The sequence below is a fragment of the Callorhinus ursinus genome, unplaced genomic scaffold (assembly GCF_003265705.2).
Source record: "Callorhinus ursinus isolate GAN/ISIS: 27379988/994484 unplaced genomic scaffold, GSC_fseal_2.0 scaffold2, whole genome shotgun sequence".
Lineage (NCBI taxonomy): Eukaryota > Metazoa > Chordata > Mammalia > Carnivora > Otariidae > Callorhinus > Callorhinus ursinus.
The window spans coordinates 11,451,695-11,471,299 of record NW_027397064.1 but is presented as its reverse complement, the minus strand read 5'-3'; the positions used below and the strand labels follow the sequence as shown (position 1 = coordinate 11,471,299).

The following is a 19,605-nucleotide window of genomic DNA, read 5'->3' as shown; positions in this document are numbered from 1 at the left end:
ATATACAGTCAAGTCAAAACAGAGCCCAGTTTTCTCAGTGTCCATTGCATTAAATGACACTGCTTTCCCTTACTTAAAAATGTCTTAGGCACCCAAACTGGTAATTAATAATTTTCCTCTCAGATTACCCCAAGGATCTTACTTAGCCACACAGGATTTTACTTATCCATTGAGTTCCTTCCTTAAAGGAAAAAAATAAAATAAAATTAATACTTGTGATGATGAAGATGGTGATGGCACTTTTTTTTAAGATTTATTTATTTGAAGTATGTCAGAGGGGGAGACGAACCATGAGAGATGATGGACTCTGAAAAACAAGCTGAGGGTTCTAGAGGGGAAGGGGGGAGGGGGATGGGTTATCCTGGTGATGGGTATTGAGGAGGGCACGTTCTGCATGGAGCACTGGGTGTTATGAACAAACAATGAATCATGGAACACTGCACCAAAAACTAATGATGTAATATATGGTGATTAACATAACAATAAAAAAATAAAAAAAAAAGATTTATTTATTTGATAGAGAGAGAGAGTGGGGGGAGGGGCAGAGGGAGCGAATCATTCAAGCAGACTCCCCGCTAAGCATGGAGTGGTGGGGGGGCGGGGCTCAATCTCTGGACCCTGATCATGACCTGAGCCAAAAACCAAGGGTCAGATGCTCAACTGACTGAGCCACCCAGGTGCCCCAAAGGTGATGGCGCTTCTTAGATAATTAATATTCATTTATGTTAGAAGCCACACATCCTGACTTTTTTGCTTATTTACCCAGAGAGATTTATGAAAGTATTACTGCTTAAGTAATCCTTGCCCAAAACATTTCATTTACCTGATTGAAAGGCAAAAAATTCTAATCTATTAGACATGTCTGAAATTAAATACATACATACATGAATACATTAAGCTATTCTTTAAAAATTGAATTAAAACTTAGGAACAGTCTGCTTCTAAAATAACGGTCCTCAGTCAGGGCAGTTTGGCCCCCAGGGAGTTTTGGCAATGTCTGGAGACATTTTTAGTTGTCACAACTGAGGGTACTACTGACATTGAGTGGGTACAGGACAGAGGTAGTACTTAAAAGCTGACAAAAAAGTTGCTCTGATCTACAATGTCCATTTTGGGAAGTTCGGTGAACCCTGACCTAAATAATTTATTAAAGTTTCAAGTTTCTTCTGGATGAGTGATTTGGTTTAAGCACAAATCAATTAAGGTGTTTGGAATAAATTGGAGAAACAAAATGAAAGAATAAGATTTTACTTTCAAACTATGTAATGGTTAGTGTGAAATTAATGGGCGTTTCATCCTAGATTTGGTGAAATTATTGGATTTTTCTCCCTACCTACCAGTTTCTTTGGAGGATCCTGAACAGCTCCAGCTGGCAGCTATACCAATTAGCTAGAAAAAGTATATGTAAAAGAAATGATTAACTAATGAAGTTATTTCAAGAAAAATCCATCTGTTAGAATTTGTCTATGTGCTATATGTCACAGACTTCTCCATTCGAGTCCAAAATGAGCTTTGTGTGCTTCTAAAACAAAGCTTATAGATGGAAAAGTGATCCAGGCTCTTTATAGCTTTTAGGGATCTGAGGATTGAATTCCTTCCTGTGTGCTATTAACCATGTATCACTCTCCAGAGAAAGGGCATGTCTTGAGTTACATTAACTTCAATATTTTACTTTATAAAGGGAAAGGAAGAGAAATGCAGATAGTGCAAAGAATAATTTAATGTTATTTACTTTTGACTCCAGAAGAAAATGCTAAAAATCATAGTGGCAGGGCGCCTGGGTGGCTCAGTCCTTAAGCATCTGCCTTTGGCTCAGGTCATGATCTCAGGGTCCTGGGATCGAGCCCTGCATCAGGCTCCCTGCTCAGCGGGGAGTCTGAGTCTCCCTCTCCTTCTGCCGCACCCGTTCCCCCCTGCTCGTGCTTGCTCTCGCTCTGTCAAATAAATCTCAAGTGTTTTCTTTTCTTTTCTTTTTTTTACATTTAAGGAATAAAATGAAGGCTGGTATTTCTATTCTCCATACCCTCTGGCTTTACTGGAAGTGTCAATTTTGATAATTTCCTAATATTCAAATCAAAGGAAATGTAATATTTCTGTTTTAATTTAAAAATCTATGTCAAACAAAATATATGCCTCCAACTCTTATTTTAGTAATCTAAAAAGATATACTTAATTTAATTTCATATCTTAAAAGCTTACAACTGTTGACAGAGATTGACTGATAGGAAAGAAATACAATAAGACGATAGTGGTAGACTACGAACCAATTTCATTTCACTGCATGATTTTCTAAACATGGCGTTCACATTAAGTGTTCTAAGAAGTATTTTTTCCCCCGGTTGATGGGACATTGTCATGTTGCTTAGCTATAGATGAGGACACTTTAATAGTCTCTCTAACTATAATATATTTTATTTGAATTGGTTATTATTAATATTTCTTAATTTTGTGCAGAGAGATAGAGTCTACAAGGCATGTAAGAAGTAATGGACTTGTATTTTATTGCTGTAAATTTTTGTCTACATGAGAAGTCGGTGAAGTACAAATATGTTTATGGTGAATTTGGAGAATTCACCATAATAGTTTTTAAAATATTTTTCTCTTCAAATAAGAAATATTTTTAAAAGAAAGGTTTTGCATATATTTAATATAAATGCATGAATATATGCTCTTATAAAAAGTACAAGACACAATGAAGAATATAATTAAATTCTATAATATACCCAAGGGAGAGTAGGAGATAGAAAGGGTATATGTGGAGAAATGTTAATAGAAGATTTAAGGAAAAAATAGAAACATCGAACAGTAAAGTGACTAATTCGGAGACTAAGGCACCAAGAAAGATACAAAAGAAATGCGCACATGGGGTGGGATCAACGTGTAAGCCAATATGGATGCCAATACCTGAAGCACCTGCTAAGGTCCACATAGAGCTCACAGAAGGACATAGAGACATGGGGGGGGGGCCTAAAAAAAGGAGCAAAGAAAAACAAAGATGTAGGCCCCTTCATCTGGTATTGTTATTTTAAAAATGGTGATTCTCATTGCCAAAGGGCTTCATTATACATAAGAATATTCCACATTAATGGAGATACAGTTTTCTACTGTTACATCTCATCTTTCAGCCTCTTAAAAACACTCTCATTTAGGACGTTTAGATGTTTTATTTTTACAATTATAAATCTAAATGGGTCCTGTTGGTTTGATGAAATAAACTTAGGAATCAGATATAACCTTTGTCTTTCCATTCGCTTTCTTAACACACACAGACACACACACACACTCTCTCTCTCTCACTCACACACACACAGAAATTACAACCCAAAGGAAACATGCAAACAAACTCAACCAAAACAAAAAACAAAACAAAACAAAAAAACCTATCTCCAGGCCCTCCACCACACTCCCTGCCCCCCCACACCACAAACACAACTTTCTCCTTTTGTACGTCATTTGAGGTACAGTGATGCTAAAATATTGGGCATTGCTGGTGAAACAACTGATCCAACTTACTCTTACTAATTTAATTTAAAAAATTTTTTTTCAATTAATAAAGAATGATTTTGGAAGGAAATCTTTTTAAATGTATTTCTGTATTGATATATTATCCCACTTTTAGGAAGAAAGGAAGGGTATACTAACATAATGTAGCCATCCTTATGATTCAGAGTCATTGCTATGATTATCATTGTGTGCCTACTGTGTGCTAGTGCACTTAAAGTGTTTGGGGCACCTTGGTGGCCCAGTCGGTTAAGCATTCGGCTCAGGTCTTGATCTCAGGGTCATGAGATCTAGCCCCATGTCAGGCTCTGCATGGCATCTGCTTAAGATTCTCTCTCCCTCTCCTTCTGCCCCTCCCACTCATGTGCTCTCCCTCTCAAATAAATAAATCTTTTTTAAAAAAGTGTCTAGCAAGGTGACCAGAACAGGATACACCTCACACAGTGACTATCATTGTCCCTGGCCATTTATAATAACAGTGACACAGTGTTAATAGCTTAATTATTATGACACTGAGATGTCTTCAGGGGCTATTTGAGTTTGTAGCTCTGACTAGTCCTCTACTGCTATATCGTTTAAATTTATTTGAATTCTTATGTCTATTTCTTGTGGTTCTCCTGCCTCCTACCTTTCTTTCAGGTAGTTTTATTGAGTCAGATGGGCTCTCTTCCCCTCCCCCACCTCTCCTATTCTCCTTCAACCCTTTCCCTCACTGTCTTATCACACCATTAATCAGTTGTGGACCAAAAAACAGATACACAACCTTGTATGAGGAGCCTCTCATTCAGTATAAGTGTGCGACCTTCCGTGAAGGGACTCTGTGACCCTTACCTTCAAAGGCCACTTTATTTAACCCACTTACTAAGTCTTGAATGAAGTTCTTGGATTCATATCTGAGATGGTAAGAGTATCAACTTCCCAAGAATTAAGTTGTCCTGGGAAACCTGAAATGGATGTTAGTTTATTTTCAGATAACCTACACATTTTGTTTGACCTGTTTAAAATATTTTTTTCTGTAAAATTTAGCAAGCAGAGTAATTCAGGACTTTATATCTCCTTCCTTTTCATTCCTGTGAAAGCAGGGGCTGAAAAGAGTGGCTAGGGCCCAGGCAAGTTTTGAGAAGTCAAAAGGGAGGGCATACAGGAGAATCCACGAGTCTGGATCTCTCACTTGCCATGAGAATGGGTGAGCCCTCAACCTGGGACTTCAGCCAGAACTTCTGGATGCAAGGTGACTTGGAGCCACCTGACCAGCGTTGGGAGCTGGATCTGGAACTTATAAGAATTCTAGGATTCCTCAAAGGCATTTAGGACTTGAACTACACTCACAACACCTGAAGGTATCTTAGAGGATTCCAGAAGGCTTGAAAAGACCAAACCACAGTCCTGCACTATGGCCTCAGGATAGTTTCTGCATTAGCAAGGCTCTTTCTAGCTGCTTAGAGTGGAAATTGAGCTAGGACCTGTGTTATAATGAGAGTCTTCCTTGGGGGGGACACTGGAAGGACAGGGAGAGCAGACATTATATGAGCAATGAGGGGGTCTGGCTGTCATGACTGAGCCAAGGATCCTAAGCATTAGAGCTGACAGTGCTGATGGGGGAAATGAGGTGACGAAGTTCTTGGAACATGCCTCTGCCTCCAACAGGTTTGTCTCAGGAACGATTTCAAGACCAGATTTCAAGAACTTTGCCCAGAGTGGGATGCATCAAAGCAGTTCGTGGTGAGGACCTGGGGAAAGTGTGCAGCACCCAGCCTTTTCCTTGAAAATGCTTCCATCATAATGGTAGCATGTACTTTGATATGTTTACTCTGTGCCAGACACTGTTTTGGGATTTTGCATACATGTATTCCATCCTCACTGCAATGCTCTGAGGCAGGTGATATCAGCATTGTCATTTTAAAGATGGGAGACACTGAGGCACAGCTTGGCCAGAGTCACATACAGGGTAAATCTGGGACTCGAATCCAGTTTATTTAGCTCTAAAGTTTCTGACTTTAATGATACTTTATCTACACTTGACCAGTCTCCCCAATTTCTTTCCTCTTCCTAATGCCATTAAAATATACCAGTTGTCATCAAAATTCTACTAACTTAGAGTGTTATCACTCCCAGCGATATCTGCTTAGTAAGAGAAAGCTGAATGTGTACCTGAATGGCATGGACCGCTTAACAGTGGTCATCAATTTAGGAAGGGGGTGGAAAAATTTTTAGCACCCTCCAAAATTCACTTTTGAAGAGCCTAGTCTCTGTGATGAGCTGTTCTGTACTGCAGGCTTCTGAGCTGTCCCTGAAGGCATGTGGTCTGCCCAGGGGGCCTCAGAATCACCTAAATGACCTGAGGGTGAAGATGTGAGTGCTTACCTCAGTGCCTCCAAGTTTAATTTAAGAAAGTACATGCATATTTCTTTGCTCCATGAGATTTTCAATACTGAGCTACCAACTAGCTGATTCTACCTCCAGGGATGTAGGGCTTTTGTCCTCAGCTGCTTGCTTCTTGCCCATAACTATGTAGTAGCTTGATGGCCCATCACTACTGCAAGGGAAAACGCATAGCCCATGGGATCAAAAACCCCAGCCAATGCTCAAAGGCAGTGAAGGCCCCAGCATCATTAATCTGGAAACCGATATAGTAAAACAAACACTCCAAAAGAGCCCTATGCAAAATGCTGCTTGGCATCACCTCTTTTCTCTTTAAATTTACGTTAATGTGCAGTTTACAGAATTAGACACTTGTCTTTAAAATTAAAATTAAAAAATACAGTTCTTCAAGAACATACTGACCTACTTAATTATTACTATTTTTTTAAGCTAAAGAAATTTCTTTTCAAGATGGTGAGGTTAAAAGAGCATAAGTAAAATCCGTTGATTTTGAAAATGCATGTGACTCCGTGGTTAATTGGGACCATGACATTGTCTGTTTTCCTCATTCAGTTTCTTCCTGGATTGCAACATAGAATCACTGAAGAACACATAATTTCATAAATAATTGCTCACCTTTCTGGGGGTAGACTGCAACTGTCTTTGATTGATGCAGGCAGACATGTTTATCCCCTGTGTTTATATTCTCCAGCTGCTGAATCTTTAAGTGCAATTTCTTGTCGGCAATTTAATCAGCAATATTCTGCATTAAGAAGAACCCTCCCTGCTTTAGATTTATAAAATGCAGAAACATTTCAATTCAGAAATAAAGCTACAGCAGTCAATTTTTTAAAAAAGCAAGATTCCCTCATCTTGTACTTAATGTACGAGGACTGATTTCTTTCTCTCCTACTGAATTACCTCAAACAGGAAGTCCAGTTTCTGATTTGTGTTTAATATCCTATATTTTCAACACTTTGACATCTAGAAGTCATTAAATATTAGGTATAAGTAAAGGCGTTCCTGTCGGCCACATCTCACTCCCCTACGTTTTTCCTACTTCCTAATTAAATATGATCTAGAGGGCTAGGGCCCGAGCTAGATGTCACAAGAGATGGTTTCCATCTTAGCTCAACCATTAAAAAGCTTCGAGACTTTGGGGGCGCCTGGGTGACTCAGTTGGTTAAACCGCTGCCTTCAGCTCAGGCCATGATCCCGGGGTCCTGGGATCGAGCCCCACATCGGACTCCCTGCTCATGCGGGAAGCCTGCTTCTCCCTCTGCCTGCCGCTCCCCCTGCTTGTGCTCTCTCTCCCTCTCTCTCTCTCTCTCTTTCTCTCTCGCTCTGTGTGTCAAATAAATAAATAAAATCTTAAAAAAAAAAGAATTCCTTCTTTAAAAAAAAAAAGATTCGAGACTTTGGATAAGTCTGTTCATCTCTTAATGTGTTAGTTTTCTCACATTTCAAATGAAAATATTAGGTGCGAAAACTGTGAGTCTCTTCTGACTCTGTTTGAGGCATCTCTGGATTACTGAATGATGTATGGATCCCTCAAAAAATGACCCTCTTCCTGCCTCTGAGACTGTCTGTCTGATGTCGTTCTCTCTTGCTGGAGGGGCTTCCTCAGTAAGTCCATAAAACAAAGTCTAATCCTTGAATCTCTGCTTAGAGTCCACCCACTGCTTCATAGAGTTTTTTTGTATGTGTGTGTGCTATTGTCTTGAAATGATCACTTTCAAACTCCAAGAGCACTTTATACTTCTGTAACAGTGTGTGTCTTATTCTGACATATTGTGAGGTTTTTTTTCTTATTCCCATTAAGACATATGGCCAAGGAGGACAAGGGCCATAACTTTTCATCATTTTCTTTAAGGTAGCCCTCAGCCCAATGCAATCTTCCTCGAAGTTGATACACCATAAGTATTTATTGAACTTGTTGAATTAATAGCCATAATGATTTGAGAGGGCTACTATAGTCAAGGAAAACAAAAGCCAGATGAGAAATGTTTGACCATTAAGTGAAAAAAAAATCAGATATCCTCTGACTTAGAAAATTCCACACTGAAATCAATATAGTCATTCAGCCAAAAATGACCTATGCTGAATGCTAAATTCATTGCTTCTGCTCTTAAGTGTCCTGTTTAAAAGAATGTCTATTGCACTTCAGGCAGATCTATTAGGAGAAAAATATAAAGAATATAGCCATAAGGCATTTAAATGTGGGCCACTGGGGTGCCTGGGTGGCTCAGTCGTTAAGTGTCTGCCTTCGGCTCAGGTCAGGATCCCAGGGTCCTGGGATCAAGCCCCACATCGGGCTCCCCGCTTGGCGGGAAGCCTGCTTCTCCCTCTCCCGCTCCCCCTGTTTGTGTTCCCTCTCTCACTGTCTCTCTCTCTCTGTAAAATAAATAAAAAATCTTTAAAAAAAATAAATCAATGTGGACCATTTTGTAGATGCCACATCATAATCAGTTTCCGTATAAATGAATAGCTGTGAAAATTGATCACTTCTCAAAATTTGGAGAGAGAGAGAGAGAGAGATGCATTTTTTTAAGAAAATAATAGAGATCAGCATTTTAAAGAAGGAATTCTAATCTGCTTAACATTATGCATTATTGAACTTAGGTGGTAAAGAGAATGAAAGCACATTTAACCAGGTCATTTAACCTCTTTGGCGGAAAGGCTGTGCAATAATACGGGGAGCTATTATCATGTGACTGGCAGCCTTGCACGTGTGTGTTCCTAGGTAAAAATGGGTTCGAGTTATAAAATACTTGAAAAGGTTTTTTTTTTAATTTTTGAAAAACTCAGTTTTTCAGAATTCAGTGAATAGATGGCAATCCCAAATTTAATGAACTGTCTGTAGTGGTGCATGGTGTTTCTCAGTTGAAGCAAACTCGTTGTTAGTCGATGGGAGCTAGGTTAATTAAATGTTCCACTTCTAGTGGAATAACCAATCAACTGGAGAATCTGGGCTATTGCTATTCCCAAATGAAAGAAATAAAAATACTAAATAGACTCTAAGAGGGGGGAGAGAGTGTTAGTAACATGGATTTTAAAGCAGCATTATCCTGTCTAGCCTGGTATACCCAGAACAACTGAACTAAAAGGAAAAAATTCAAATCTTGAAGTCTGTAATATTCTTCTGACAATTGAGGGTGGAGGGAAACCTTTCCCCTACATTTTATTCTGGTCAAGTTACAGTTACATTCAATAAAATAACATTTTTTAAAATTTTTGCATGTGTTTCCTTATTATAGATGGAACCCATGTAATTAAGTTGAGAAAGAGAAAAGGATAGAAAAACAAAATGTAGGAAGAGTCAGCACATAAAGATTGGGAGCATTCATGTATCATTCATCCCTAGATATGGGTGGGTAATTCTAACAGGGTTTTTATTTCCATGATTCAAACAAGAAATCTAGATTCCCAGGAACTAGAAGACCGAGTAAAGGTTTTGGTGTTAGCAACCCCCAACAGAATGATGACAGCTGAAGTGAGGCATTGCTCCCTCAAAGCTCTCACATTCTGAGTATCAAAGTTGCCTCTAGATCCACAAACTAGCTTCTTTCTTTGATTGATTCGTTATTAACCACTTACTAATGATTAATGACAAGAGAGATATGTCAAAACGATGCAAGCTTTTTGTCAATGTTGGCCCAAGAGAACCTAAGAAATTAGATTGCCTCAGAGTGGTCCTTGTTTGGTTGATTGATAATGTTACTCTAGGGCTGCAGAATTCACTTCGGCTTCTAAACCAAGCTATGTTTATGAGTTCTGAATATGAAGCAAAATAAAATTGTCCATTGATGTTTCAGAGAAAAACAGCTTGATAGTCTATCCAGCCATGATTCTCTATTTCCCTTTCATGGCCAAACCATTCAAGTGAATGCTCTGCACTTGCTGCCTCCATTTCTTGCCCCCCCCAACCCCCCAACACCCCACCCCCTGCCCACTGCATTTCCAACAACCCAACTCCCTCTTCTGCTTGCTCCCAAGTCACACAGGGCTAATTCCCAACTGGTCTCTGGCCCTGGCCTCTTTCCTCTTCTGGTTCTCTTAAACTTCACAGAACATCTGACATTTTTATTTGCTCCATCTGAAGACATTTCTCTTGATTCTCATGCAATATGATATCCTCATTAGCAATCCTTTTGGGACTCTGTTTCTTCTGCTTTTTTGGCAGGGGTTGGGGAGGTCTGTCCTCCATTTATATAAAAAAGCTCTTCTGACACAGTGTTGTGATTAGCTTTTGAATGTTTATCACCCTAACGAAGTTGTCAGGGCACAATACTGAGTCTTTTTTTTAATTGCAGCCACAGCACATTTTCTGGCACAGAGTATGTGTTCCTTGAATCATCAAATGACTGTTTCACTAAAGTGAATGAATATGTATCCAATCTCCCCAATTAAATGGTAAATTTTTGAGAGCAAAGACTATATATTTTATTTACGTGCCCATGGTTTCTGTGACTGTTTTGCATACTCAGTTTATATTTATGGATTATTTTTCCAAAGCTAACATTTTTTAAATAGTAAAGCCCAATAGAATTACCGTGATTACCGAGTATTGACAACAATCTGAATTTTGCACAGGGTGCAGCGATCAAGACTAGTGAAGATATTTCAGAATGAGCTACTCCAAAGAATATCAATGGAGAACCCAGGTTTAGATAATTTTTTATATGAAATAGAAGAGAAGTCACTCCTGTTACTGATTGGAAACTAGACAGTACTCAGCAAGGAAAGTGAAAGCAAGTACTCCTAGTCTAAGTAGTTTATATAAGAATTAAAGTAGGGTCCATTAAAAATAGCATAGTATAGATATTTACTGAATGACTTTAGAAGCAGTATTAAGATAGTATTAAGATATTATGTTGTAGATAGAAAACTATCAGCTAGACTGTACATGGTATCAGTATGGTCCATTTCCTATATAATTTCCAGCATTTAAGGAGAATAAAACATATAACCTCATTTCTAAGCTTTTGTTTATTTTAAAGAATTCCTTTCTTCAAACAGCTTAAAAAACAGTCTCATTATAATGGAAAGTAGTTTCAGAGAGTTCCGTGAGATACACGTATGGGCAAAGACACAGGAGTCAAATGTCCTGCGGTTGAGAGATGGATTTATCACTGCACATCTGTGCTTTCAGGGCATGTCAAACTCTCCATGTATTGGTTTTTTCATATTTACCTCAGAGGATTGTGAAAAATTAAAGAAAATTGGGTTCAAGAAGAGACCTTGTAAAATGGAAATTGCTATGCAACTATAAGGGGCAATTGACTTTTAGCTCTCTGTGGAAAAATAAATATTTTATTAAAAAACGAAGTAAGGTCAAAAATGAATTAAATTTTCAGAGATTCCATATTGTTGGTAGAACTCTTTTCAGTTAGGCTTGGGTAAAGGATCTGACATCTTAAGTGGTTCATCCAATACCTGACGTGAGGAGCATAAAGCACTGGGGAGAATGTAAGCCATTCTCTGTTCCCAGGCTGTGTTCAGGTTGCTGAATGATATCTCAGCCTTGAAGGTGGAGGGATATCACACCTGATGCAATACAGTTAACCTTATCCTATAAAAAACAGCTCTGAGAACAAGGATACCATCTTCATTGTGCAAAGAGTCAGGTAAGGGTGCCTGGGTGGCTCAGTTAGTTAAGCATCTGCCTTTGGCTCAGGTCATGATCCCAGGGTCCTGGGATGGAGCCCCCCCCCCGCTCCCAGGGATTGGGCTCTGTGCTCAGTGGGGAGTCTGCTTCTCCCTCTTCCTCTGCCCCTCTCCCTGCTCATGCTCTCTCTCAAATGAATAAATAGAATCTTTAAAAGAAAACAAAACAAAACAAAAAACAAAGGGTCAGGCAACATGAAACATGACTGTGAAAGATGTTTTATTAGCAAAAGAAAAGGTCACTAGAACTGAGGGGGTTGACATGTTTTTCAAATGTAATGACTATTTTTCCTGCTTAAAAATGGTTTATTTTTTTAAAATAAAAACCCTCCTTCTCAAAAGGCATAGGTATTAACCCACGAATTAGTTGGAAACCAAGAAGACCCCAAATGCTTAATATAAAAAGTATTTAGTATGTAGAGGGAGGACAGTCAGAGGTGTTGTGTCTAAGTAGATTCAATAGAATCACTTTTTCTTTTAAAGTGGTCAGTTAACACGCAAAAAAAATTTAAGGTTAGCATTTGAAAATTTCAATGCCACAAAACAACAACACTTAAATTTTGTACAGAATTCTGAGTATAGTCACAAACACAGAAAGAATGCCAACCTCCTCAATGCAGATTAACTAGCATACGTAGGCCATGCATGGAGTGACCATCCATAGTGTTTCTCATAAATGAGAGGGTACAACACAGAAATAGCTGTTGAAATACGTCACTGTCAATTTTCTCATTTTTTATTAACTTCCATGGCCTTCCCAGTAAAGTCTTTATCCAGATGCTAATTAAGCAGAGGTTTGCTTTGCACATCAATTTTTAATATTCACTCCTCATAGTAAAATGAAACCTGCAGCAGGCTGCTTCTCCAGTTAAAAGCAGTCCTGACCTACTTCCATGTGAAATCAATGGAAGACTTACAGAAACTCACAAGTAGCTGACATTTAAGGAGCCCAGCTCCCAATCCGTGTTGGTCAAAAATGTGTGCTTCCCTGGACTTCAGCATCCTCTCTCCCCTTATTAATTTTAAAAGTTCTTCTAAGAATAGAGAAAACTATGGAAGCTATTGAGCCAGATAAGTGAAGCTAGACCTGAGTTTTGTGCCCCTGGGGGATTGTGAGCTCCTGTGTCAGCTACATCTGCGGTGTCTTCAAATTAACAGAAACCCCTAGGTCTGGGACGGAGGAAGGGAAAGCAAGCCCTAAAAGGTACCCACTTGCATTCAATATAAACCACAAAGGAGCAAAATCACATCTACCAGAGTAAGGTCTTCAGACACCTATGTTCCAAGACTTTTAAAAGTAAGACATATGGTATAAAACAAACTTTTGGAGGCTTGTAAGTTACATACCTGAATTGGAGGGAATGAAATAGGAACATGAATCATACCCAGCTAGACAAGAGGGGCAGTAGTTATCAGGGTAAGCGCACTGGGGCTCCTTCTGGTGAAAGTCTCCTACTGAAGATCAGCTAAGTCCCTTTCAAGGGTTAACACACAGCCACATAAGGGGATAAAAATGGAGAGTTGGCCTCATGCTAAATTCCAGAGTCCTAAGCTAGAGGAGAGTGAGCCTGTAAAATTGATGGAAGAAGTAGTGTTCAGTGTACATACCTTTTACTCCCTTGGTTAAGTTTATTCCAAAGTATTTGAGGGATTTTTGATGCTATTAATTCATAAACATTTTAACCACATATATGCATTCGTTCAGTCTTTCATTCACTCGATGCATGTTTATAAAACACCTACTGTATGCCAGGCACTATTTCAGGTGTTAGGATCTTTATTTTGAAATGTCAGGCCATAAAACCTGAGAATTTAAATGAAGATGAGAGGAACATTTATTAATGAGGAGGGTGCCTTATAAGGGAAGATTTGGCAGCCAAAAACATTATGCAAAGATATAAATAGTAAAAAAGACAGAAAGATTTAAAACTAAGCATTTTATTTTATTTCATTATTTCTTTATTTTTAGAGAGAGATATCACATGCCTGGGGTGGGGGGCAGAGGGAGAGAGAGAGAGAGAGAGAGAATCAAGCAGGCTCGATGCCCTGTGCGGAGCCTGAAGTGGGGCGAAATCTCAAGACCCTGAGATCATGACCTGAACCAAAATCAAGAGTCAGATGCTCAACCAACTGAGCCACCCAGGGGCCCCTAGAATGGAGCATTTTTTTTTAAAGATTTTATTTATTTATTTGAGAGAGAGAATGAGATAGAGAGCACAAGAGGAGAGAGGGTCAGAGGGAGAAGCAGACTCCCTGCCGAGCAGGGAGCCCGATGCAGGACTCCATCCCGGGACTCCAGGATCTTGACCTGAGCCGAAGGCAGTCGCTTAACCGACTGAGCCACCCAGGCATCCTAGAATGGCGCATTTTAAAAAGGCATTGTGTCTCTCTGTCCCCTGCCTCTACACCGTGACGTTCTTGCCCTCCTGGCCCATGTTGCAACATTTATTTAGGTTCTGAATCTCACAAAGGCCTGGGCATCCTTGATCCACTTCAGTGGACTGGGTCTGGACCCTCAGCGGAAAAGTGGTTTTTGTTTGAGGCATAATCATAGCCTCAGCTGAAGAATCTTGCATTGCAAATATCACTCTCTCCTTATTCTCCTCCTGTTCCTTTGGTTTTTCCCGGTTTCCCTTCCTCTTTTTTAACCCATAAGCCTAACCCCAAACAATGGATATTGGAATTCTCTTAGGCCTTATTCATCATTCAGATTGATTTTGCCACAAAGAAGTCTGTTACCAGATAATTTATGAAACAAGACATCATGGTAATAAAGAGTATTGGTAACATCAGAAATAAAGAATAACATATAATCCAGCTCCTCTCTTATTTGCATTTAATTCATAAAAAGGTGAAAAATAAACCCCTCTTTTCCTGAGGCACTTTGTGATTAAGCAGTTCATACATGCAGTGTGTGTGTGTGTGTGTGTGTGTGTGTGTGTGTGTGTGTGACAACATGTGAAGAAAAGATGATGCCAAGGTGAAACAAGGGGGTGGATGACATGCACCTAACCTAAATATAAGCTGAAAAAGAGAGCAAGAGAGAGAGGAAGGGAGGGAGGGCAGGAGAGAAAGGGGGAGAAACGAAAAAGAAAGAAAAGAAAGAAAGAAATATAGGTGGAATGATATTGCCATATGAAATTTCCAGAGAACTCTTGTATCCTACCATCCTTGGCTCCCAAGAGAACAAGTGAAGAATAAGATCCTTAACTTCCTACTCTGTGTCCTTAGACCATGAGTTACACAGTGCGCATTCAATAAATATTTGCTGGGCCTACAAAATAGTCTTATTTAACTTCATGTTACAGACAAACTGAAATCTAAAGAGGTTCAAATACTAGAGCAAAAATAGGATGTTGTGTAAAAGCATATTCTGAAAAGAGTTCCAGCTCTCCTGAATGCCCTCTAAATGTTAAGAAATCAACATTTAAATAGGTATCTATTGGTTTTCCCTATAGCTTTACTTCATCTTCTTGACCAACTTCATTTAAAATACCATTTGGGGGGGGGCAGAAAACAACCTAGTTAATTAGAGACTTTTCCTAAAGTGTTGGGGGTTTTTCCCTCCCTCTTCAAATTTATATGCATAGTTTTTCACTAAGAAAGCTATGACAATTCCAGATTGGCAAAAAATGATTCCCAAGCACCCTTTCTTTATTCTAGCCATACTTGTCTAGAGAATAGGTGAATTAAAATCAGCAAGAACTGCAATGCTTTATACATTCAATTCTGTTGTCATCAGTTATATTACCCCTAAAAGGGTTAACATTTCTGCCTTGCCTTGCTTATGAAACCTTAATAGCTATGACTTTTTTAACTCCCCAAATATGGCCATTAGTAACTGTGATTCCAACAATCTAAGTTTTGCATTTGCTTTGATAGAATTTAATTATTCTTTCTACCCTTTGTGATGATGGGATTATTATTCTTAGCATTTAGTGTTTGCTTCAGGAAAAGTTATGAATGTATTTTCAGAATTACATCTTTCAGGAAGAATGGAAATGATATTTTTCTTCCCATGCATTAATATTTTTAGTGCCTGAATGCCTGTTTCTTTTAAAGAAGATTGAAACATTTTTCCATCTGCCTGTTAAAATGATTTGAGTCTTAATTAAAGTTGATTGCACCTGTGCACGTATTCAACTACCCACACACCTCCCACCTACTAGTGGCAAAGCTTGTCTTTCCTTCGAAAATCAAGAGAGAGAACTACGACCTTTAAAAAAAAGTAGGCATAGAAAACAGACAACACTGAGAAGTAGGTATGATGTTTTGTGGCTGTCTTAGATCAGTGACTTTGTATCTCCTAATGATTGTTTGGCAGGTGAGGTAAGGCAGTTATCTTCCTTAAAGTGCTGGTTTCCCTGATAAGGCAGCCTAGCTGAAGAAGCAAAGCAAAAGAATCAAAATTCAACAACAAATTCTCATCCACCCACTCACTGATTGTGTGTGTTCTTGGCTTTGGCAGCTCAATTTCCCCTTATTTATGAAGTTGGGGAACGATCATAATGCAAATAAATAAATAAATGATGGCAATCATTTTAAAATTTGATGTGGTCAAGCATTTTTCTTCTCCACCCATGAATTTTTTTGCAAGGAATCTTAATAAATATAAAATAGATCAACTCCTATTTTTTTTCCTTTCTCTTGGGTAAGGAAAGATGATTAAAATGCTTTCAGCTAAAATAGGCAAAACCAGGGAAGCAGAGACCCCAGCTAGTCTACAAAAAGAGTGATGAAAATTATATTAAATGTTGCTAAAAATGTTCTGTTAAGTGTAGAACAGTGGTTCTGACCCCCTCGCTTTACTTTAGAAAGTCTTGGGAAGCTTTTAGAAAATTACCAATGTAAAAAAAAAAAAAAAATTTACCCATGTCAAGGCCTCAGCCTCAGCAATGTAATCTAATTATGGCCCAGGCATGGATATTTTTTGAAGGCTCCCCAAACGTTTCTAATATGCAAATAAGGCTGGGAGTCTCTAATATAGAGTGTGTTCTGGTACTTACCAATAGAATCCTAAACTTGAAAATCCTTGAGTCCAGATGCCTCGTTCAAAGATAAGCAAATGAAGGTTCGGAGGGGAGGACAGTTTGCCCAAGGCCTTCCAGATCTTGGCATTCACAAGTATGAACCCTCTGTACTTGGTTTCCAAGTTGCTGTATGAATCCATGCCCTGCATTATTAGGGCTAATTTTATATCTTCCAACAACAGCGAAGCCATTTCTATAAAGCTATGGCAATAACCCATGCAACAGGAACATCAGTTTTGATCCCAAATGCCTAATAGTAATTTCCTGTGCACATTAACTCAGTCTTGAGGCTACATAAAAGTGTCCTACATTACCAAAGTCTTCCCAATCTATAAAATGTCTAGTAGTGGAATATTATTTTGATCTTTCCAGTGATTCTCTTTCTCTGCTGTTCTTTAAAAGGTTATCCTGACTTTGCTGCTTAAGAATATAGGTGAAAACAGAAATGCTATAGAAGAGTCAGTAGAATTCCACATTTTTTTCCCATAGAAGAAAAAGTTAATTTGGATTCCTTGCATTCGATAGATAATTGGTCTGCTTTCTCCCAGTGGTCTTAGTAAGCAGTGATTCTGCTCATAAAGCCAAACCCTCTTGAGTATCTCATAAAAGGGCAACTCAAGTTATAGCCATGTATTTTTTTTTTCTCTTCATAGTATTATTACTTCTCCTTGGGTTTGGCATTGTTTCTTCTGCATTTTGGCTGTATAATTGCTCATGTTATTGGCAACACCTAAGGATGTCTTGTATGTAAAACCACACTTCTTTTGTCCTATGGTAAGGTATCATAAATTAGTCTGAAAACCTCCTTAAAACAGGCCAAAGTTGTTAAGATTCTTAAGATTTCAAGATCACTGGGGCTCAGGAGGTGGCACTTTCATCAAATACCATTTCTGTATGGTATTTAGGTACACATAAAAACCCCATTTCACTTTAAACTGAGGAAACAAGCATATGATTTCAAGTTTTGGCCCCTTCTTTTTAATTTTTTTTCCCATAGAATTTCAGATCCAGAAAACATCTTAAGGATGCTCTGGTCTAAACCCCTTATTTGATAGATGTGTGCACAAGCACAGAAAGAAAATGTGCTTAATGTCACCTAGATGATGGCAGAACTATTACCAGGGTCAAATTTCCCAAAAAATTAAATCCAGAGATCTTTGTACTATGACAGTCTCTATTCAGCATGGCTGTGACTGGGGCAGTAGGAAGGAGGAAAATGTAAAAATCACATATGTTTGAGTCCCTGTGGCCTCCTTTCTTCAAGAAGATTCTTTTTTAGATTGTTAGATTTATGTTAATTTGCTGCCTTGTGTCCTACTTAAGAATGACTCTAGTGTCAGGTCTTCTCTAACTGTTGGCATATGATTTTGGAATTTGTCAAAAGACGTAGATATCTCAAAACATCCTAAGTCAAAATGTGTGCCTGATCCAGGTTATAAAGATTTTATAACCCTAAAACTCTCTCTTCCAAGTTTTTAGAATTCTATTTGCCCCTCTAAGAGATTTTTATCAGTAGTTTCTCTATCATATATGTGAAGGTACTAGATGTAAGGGGAGCAGGATGAGCTTCAGAATGTCAGGTCTTAAATGGGAAGGAAGAACTAAAAGTCCACCATTGGCATTATGGGGCTGCCGGGAGCTGTGGGCATAAATATTTCATGTGGTAAATTATAAGCAGACATTTGCATTTTTACGCACTATTCTAAAGTAAAAAAGAATTGTTGAACAATAAAGACACTTTCCGTAATTATGTTCCATTTTTAATATGCAGAGAATTGACTCTGAGTTCAGGGTAGTTATTTAATGAGTTCTCAGTATAACCTTGTCTGGTATTTTTCTCTCTAAATTTAAGAAGTTGATGACATCATAATGTTAAGATGGTGATATCTGAAGTTCTGTGGATTTCATGTGCTCAGATAAGATGGTGCTGGTGATGAGCCTCTGACCTGGGATAACTCCTCACACTTCTTCCTCTTGGCGCTTCTTGCATACTTCCCCTGGGAGAATCTTCCTTTAATGCATCACATACCCTGCTCCTCAAAAATACAAACTCTAGCTCATCACTCAAAACCCTCCCTAATTTGTTTCTTCTTTTCTATGTAAATTTAGGTCCCATTCTTTCCTAGTATAAAGGCTTTCTTCAAGACAGGATGAACTTATTATGGAGCCTGAACCATTGTTCCTCTCCACCATTCTTTTTAAGTATTGGGTTTTGTTTGTGCTTTTTTGTCAAGCTGGAAGTTGGTTGTTAGGCAGGATCAGCTTTTGGGAGGGCAGACCCAAGGAAAGAGCCATGTGTGTTCAACAATTATGAAGCAGCCACTCTGGAGAACAGTATGGCAGTTCCTCAAAAAGCTAAAAATAGAACTACCCTATGATCCAGCAGTTGCACTACTAAATATTTACCCAAAGGATACAAAAATACACATCAGAAGGAGTACATGCACCCCAATGTTTATAGCAGCATTTGTCAACAATAGCCAAAATATGGAAAGAGCCCAAATGCCCATCGACTGATGGTTAGATGAAGAAGATACCACACACACACACACACACACACACACACACACACACACACACAGTGGAATACTAAACTATCAAAAAGAATGAAATCTTGCCATTTGCAACGATGTGAATAGAGCTAGAGTGTGTTAATGCTAAGTGATATAAGTCAGTCAGAGAAAGACAAATACCATATAATTTCACTAATGTGGAGTTTAAGAAACAGAATGGATGAACATTCAGGAGGGGGAAAAAGAGAGAAAGAGGGAAACAAATCATGAGAGACTTTTTTTTTAGAGATTTCATTTATTTATTTGTCAGAGAGACAGAGCACAAGCAGGGAGAGTGGCAGACAGAGGGAGAAGGAGGCTTCCCGCAGAGCAGGGAGCCCGATGTGGGACTCAATCCCAGGACCCTGGGATCATGACCTGAGCCGAAGGCAGACACTTAACTGACCGAGCCACCCAGGCATCCCTCATGAGAGACTCTTAACTGTGGAGAACAAACTGAGGGTTGTTGGAAGGAGGTGGGTGGAGGATGTGCT

The 19,605-nt window shown here is 38.8% G+C and overlaps 1 protein-coding gene across 1 annotated transcript in view; it reads left to right on the top strand.

Annotated features, from left to right (window-relative positions):
- The window catches only part of NYAP2 (neuronal tyrosine-phosphorylated phosphoinositide-3-kinase adaptor 2), a 255,859-nt gene that overhangs the window by 158,114 nt on the left and 78,140 nt on the right, over positions 1-19,605 (top strand). The gene's annotated exons all lie outside the window — the stretch shown is intronic.